General features: G+C 41.2%; 1 long non-coding RNA gene across 1 annotated transcript; it reads left to right on the top strand.

The window, feature by feature from the left end:
• Nucleotides 1-883: 883 nt before the first annotated feature.
• Nucleotides 884-1,207, top strand: LOC126892074 (uncharacterized). Its single transcript, XR_007700665.1, has 2 exons — nucleotides 884-931; nucleotides 1,071-1,207. It is a non-coding gene; the product is annotated as an uncharacterized LOC126892074 (long non-coding RNA).
• Nucleotides 1,208-4,862: the final 3,655 nt, after the last annotated feature.

Genomic DNA, 4,862 nt, shown 5'->3' on the forward strand with positions numbered 1-4,862 from the left:
GGTGTTATGAAGATCGTATGATGCACACTAGAAGCACTCTTCACAGCCAAGTTGTGCATACTATGTTGAGTTTTGCAATTTTCTGACGATAGAGCTTATTATAACTATCCTGAAAATCAGGATTCTTTATTTTGTAGTCGTTGTAAATCACTGTAATTGAAATATCTGATGGTAAGTATAGACGACTGGGAGCATGCTTCCGACGATAATGAGATACGGTAAGTAGAAAAGACTTTATATGTTCAACCATCGGTTGTTTGTCAACAAAATTCAGAGCTGGTCGGTGCCCTCGTTGGTCTTGTTTGGGAACAATAGCATTATCATTACTTTTGTCATAGCATAACGTGGCGAGGAAAAAAGTTTTACATACTTGCATATCTAATCCGTAAGTAATATTTGCAGGCCCGCGCCGTCCATAAGGGCAATTAGGGGCTGCGCCCCCCGGCGCCGTGATTGAATAGGCGCCGCTCCGACAGGTTACCGAAAAAAAATTATACCTAAAAATCTTATGATTAAATAATGTTAAAAAAGTTTAGTGCTCAAAAATAAAAAATTTAAAAATAAATCCATTTCTCATTCATCTCTCTCAACAACAACCAATTTTCGTACCATCCAAATTTCTATGAAGTAGTCTATATTGGATGTTTAGCGACATTCGATACTTTTCATGGTAAATTTATTAGCTAGGAACTGTTTTGTTTCGATAATACATAAGGAATGCACATGTGTCCACTTAAGGACTCCTAACCAAATCTGTGACTGTCATTTCCGATTTTATTTATGGCCCTTTAGGTTTTACACTATATCTGATGAATGGTAATTTTTGTCTTTAGTTTAGTCAGTATTATCTTTTCAATAAGTGCGGAGTGTGTTCTTAGGGAACAAATATATAATTGTGTCTACGCTGTGCTACTGTGCTGTGTAAAATAAGGTAAGACAAGAACGAGAATTATTATTATAATAAGAGGAAAGGAAGTAAACAATATTAACCCTCGGATTAACGATCGTTTGTTAAACTAATTTTATCATTTATGGGTTACATCAAATTTTGTATCCACCAATTTTTTTAGGTTCCCGGTTTAGACTCCGGAGATTCCCGAATATTTGCAATTTACACATTGTTTCAAAAGTTATGCATCACCTAAAATTATGCTCATTTTCACAGTTGATTTTTTCGTGAACAGATTAAAGGATTTGTCTATTTTTTTTTATTTTTCTTTGGTATTTACAGAGCAAGGCAAAGGTTTACTCAAACTTCTATTTTGAACTTATACCGGGCGGAAGAAAGATATGTTTTTCTGATGTTAAGTTTGAGACACCCTGTAGGGAGGACAAGGTATAAGTGTGGGTATACATCTAAATCATGTGGTAGTTTTGTTTTGTGAACATTTTTTTTAATGTCCCTGATATCTTTATAAACAAAGAAATTATACGGCTGTATTCTTTAAAATGGCGTTTGTTAACTGAAACAAAACTAAATTACCGATAAAAAAATATCAGTTAAAAAACCTTACCTAATTATGCGTTATGCGCCTTTCATTCTTGCAACATGTCCCGCCCATCCCCGTTTTTGCCTTGTAATATATTCGATAATATCTTCCACTCCGGTTCGTCTACAAACTTCTTAGTTTCTTACTCTATTTCTTACGCTTATTCCAAGCATTGATCTCTCCATTTTTCGTTGTATTCTTCCCAATTTCTCGACTGATGTTGTTTTTGTTACAGTGAAGGTTTCTGCTCCGTATGTGAGGATTGGTAAAGCGCACTGGTTAAAAGCTTTCCTTTTTAAATGGATCGGTACATATTTGTTTTAAATACGTCTCTCATTTTTCCGAATGCAGCTCAACCTAAACTTATTCGTCTGAGTAGCTCGCATGTTTGGTTGTAAATAAATACACACATTTTTCCACAAGTCCTATTAGCTTACTAAAACTTGAATTCATTATACAGGATGTAACAAAAGGGCAGGTCATAAATTAAATCACAGATTCTGAGACTAGAAATAGTTCGATTCAACCTAAATTACCTTTTTTTTTTGGAGGTAAGAATCTTCTAAAGACTTCTGGGAAGGTGTCCCACGTGTGTTGGATTCAACTCTCTATAAACTCACCTCCTCTTTTTCCAACCGGCGGGCCAGGAACCGACCTTACCGGGCATAGCTCTAACCCACCAGCTTTGCTCGTCACCCCCGTCTAGCACTCTCTGCGTGCGCTCTGTGACTGTCATGACAACCCGGTTTCGCCACCCCATCTACGCACGCAGCTAGCCAGGGTCCGTAAGGCAACCGACCTATCTGCATAATAATGGGTGAGGGGGCGCGACCACGCTATCATCCCATCCACCGTAAACTGGCTAAGAATTACTAAACAGTTAGTGAGAACAACTAAACTTTCATTCCCCATCCCCTGTAGGAGTGGCCCACTCATCTATACACTCACAACACAAGATATAAGCATATGAAAAACAAAACATCTAACATTAACTAACACTAGGATTAAAAATTCTTTTATTTTAAATGACTGCCCCGGCAGAAGTGGGAGTTGTATATTGGCTACCCACCCCGGTCGGCGCGAAACGACACATGTTCAAAAGAAATACAAACAGATTATCTTTGTTGGAGTCTCCTCTCTCTTTTTTCCTTATGCTTCATCGTTTCAATGACAAATCCAATGATCAAGTCACAACATTTTTTCATTCATAATGGCTTTATGCATTAATTCTTGGGGCTCACCCAGAGGGGACCCCATCCTCAGCTGCAGCGAGGTTCGCCCTGCATGATATACAGGGCATACGAATATCACGTGGTGACACACAGATCGTCCTCAGTCTTTCTTATACGATATGTATATGACCGAAAGGATCGATGCCCCGTCAAAAATTGTGTGAAATAATAGTTAACGCGCCTGTGTCTGCATTCATACTACCTCACTACATTAGGGATAAGGGTCCTCGTCCAGGCGGCTTTGCCTGTTGCTCTTGAACACTGATCCTGCCAACTTTCCAGGCTTCTTCTTCTTTCTTCTGGTCCTGAACTTATAGCTCCGTTACCCCTTCGATGCATTCGTACCCTCTCCTCTATCAGAATGTGCACCGGCACAGCTCCGGCCACTACCTGTAGGGCAACGGTTGATACGGTTCTGTACGCGCTACTCTGATCAGGGGTTTTCTTTGCGCTCTGAGAAGCATGTCTCTGTATTTGACCTCATGCCACACTGGAGCCCCGTATAATAATATTGACATAATGGATTGTAGCATTACTGCCCGTTTGTGTGATCCAGTGCCTCCTATATTCGGCATCAATTTTTGTAGGACTGAGGTCCTTGCCTCCGCTTTCCGACATGCTTCCTGTATATGTGGGCCGAATGACCTTCTGTCGTCGAAGATTATTCCCAAATACTTAACTGTTTTCTGGGGTTTTAGTTCGGAACCTCTGAACCGAAAATTAATGTCTTTTCGATCCCGCCGTCCCCTCAAGATAATTATCTCAGTCTTTTCTACTGCCAATTTTAAATCGTTGTTCTCTATCCATTTCGCGGTTTTTTCTATTGCTGTGTTTCCTTTATGTATGATTCCCCGATTCGTGTCGTCCTCGATTAGTAGGGCTAGGTCGTCTGCGTATGCTACTGCCCTTACTCTTTGTGTTCTATTTACCTCTAGTACCCCGTTGTATAATATGTTCCATAGTGTGGGTCCCAGGACTGACCCTTGGGGTACTCCAGCAGTCATATTCATCTTATTTTTCTTCGTTATGCATACGCTTCTTTCCGTAAGTAGTCCTTTATTATATTGGACATGTAATCCGGGGCCCCCAGCTCGACAATCATGTCGATGATGAGGTCCCAGTTCGCCGAGTTGAAGGCATTTTTATGTCCAATAGAACAAGTACCACCCACCTATTTCTACTTGTTTGTGCCGCGTCTTTAATCCAGATCGCTGCGTCTACTGCTGATCGACCTTTTCGAAATCCGAATTGTTGACTGGATAGAGCTCTCTCACTTGCCAATACCCCTTCCAGCCTCTTCTTCACAAGAATTTCGTAAACCTTGCCAAGACAGTCTAGAAGGCATATCGGCCTGTAAGAGGTTGCCGAGTCGGGGGGTTTCCCAGGCTTGAGTAGGAATACCAGGTTTGCTTCCTGTAATTCCCTGGGAAACTCTTAGTTCCGCAGAAGATTGTTAAATACTCTTCTGATCAAACCTGGTTTCTCTGTTGCTATTATCTTCAGTGCCTCAGGTGGCAGACCATCGGGGCCGGGAGCTTTTCCCGATTTAATTTCCTGATCAGCGGCTTTTATTTCTTCCTCCGTAAACTCCTCCACTACCGTGGGGAAAATCTTCAGGAAAGCTTGCTCCTCCTTGACAGGAAAGAGAAGTTCCGCAGATTCACGCCGCTGGTCTTCGTCTAGCCTGTATGGGGCGATCATTTTGAGAGACTTCATCGTTATTTTGTATGCGTCTCCCCATATATCATTTTCTAGCGCGTCTATCAGATTCGGCCACCTTTCCACACCTTTCCATTCGGCCACTCTTTCTTTATTTTGATATTTAGTTTCCTCTTCGCTGTTTTATATATCTCATTGAGCTCGGGGTTGCCCAGGCTTCTTGTGTAATTCCTCCGAGATCGGAGGCACACTTCACGTAGTTCTCTTATCTCATCTGTCCACCAATAGGGGGTTCTTTCGTTCTTTTTTGTCTTCTCTGTGGCCAACTCAACGGCGTTAACGAGTGTCTTCCTGAGTTGGTCGAGATCTGTTATTGCGTCTTCGTCGATTTTTTTAATCTCCAATAGGTACCTGTTTTTGTTTAATATTTTCTCTCTTCGACCTATCGGTTTTCTTAGAAACCTCCCTTTAACCATCACCC

Source organism: Diabrotica virgifera, chromosome 9 (genome assembly GCF_917563875.1).
Source record: "Diabrotica virgifera virgifera chromosome 9, PGI_DIABVI_V3a".
Lineage (NCBI taxonomy): Eukaryota > Metazoa > Arthropoda > Insecta > Coleoptera > Chrysomelidae > Diabrotica > Diabrotica virgifera.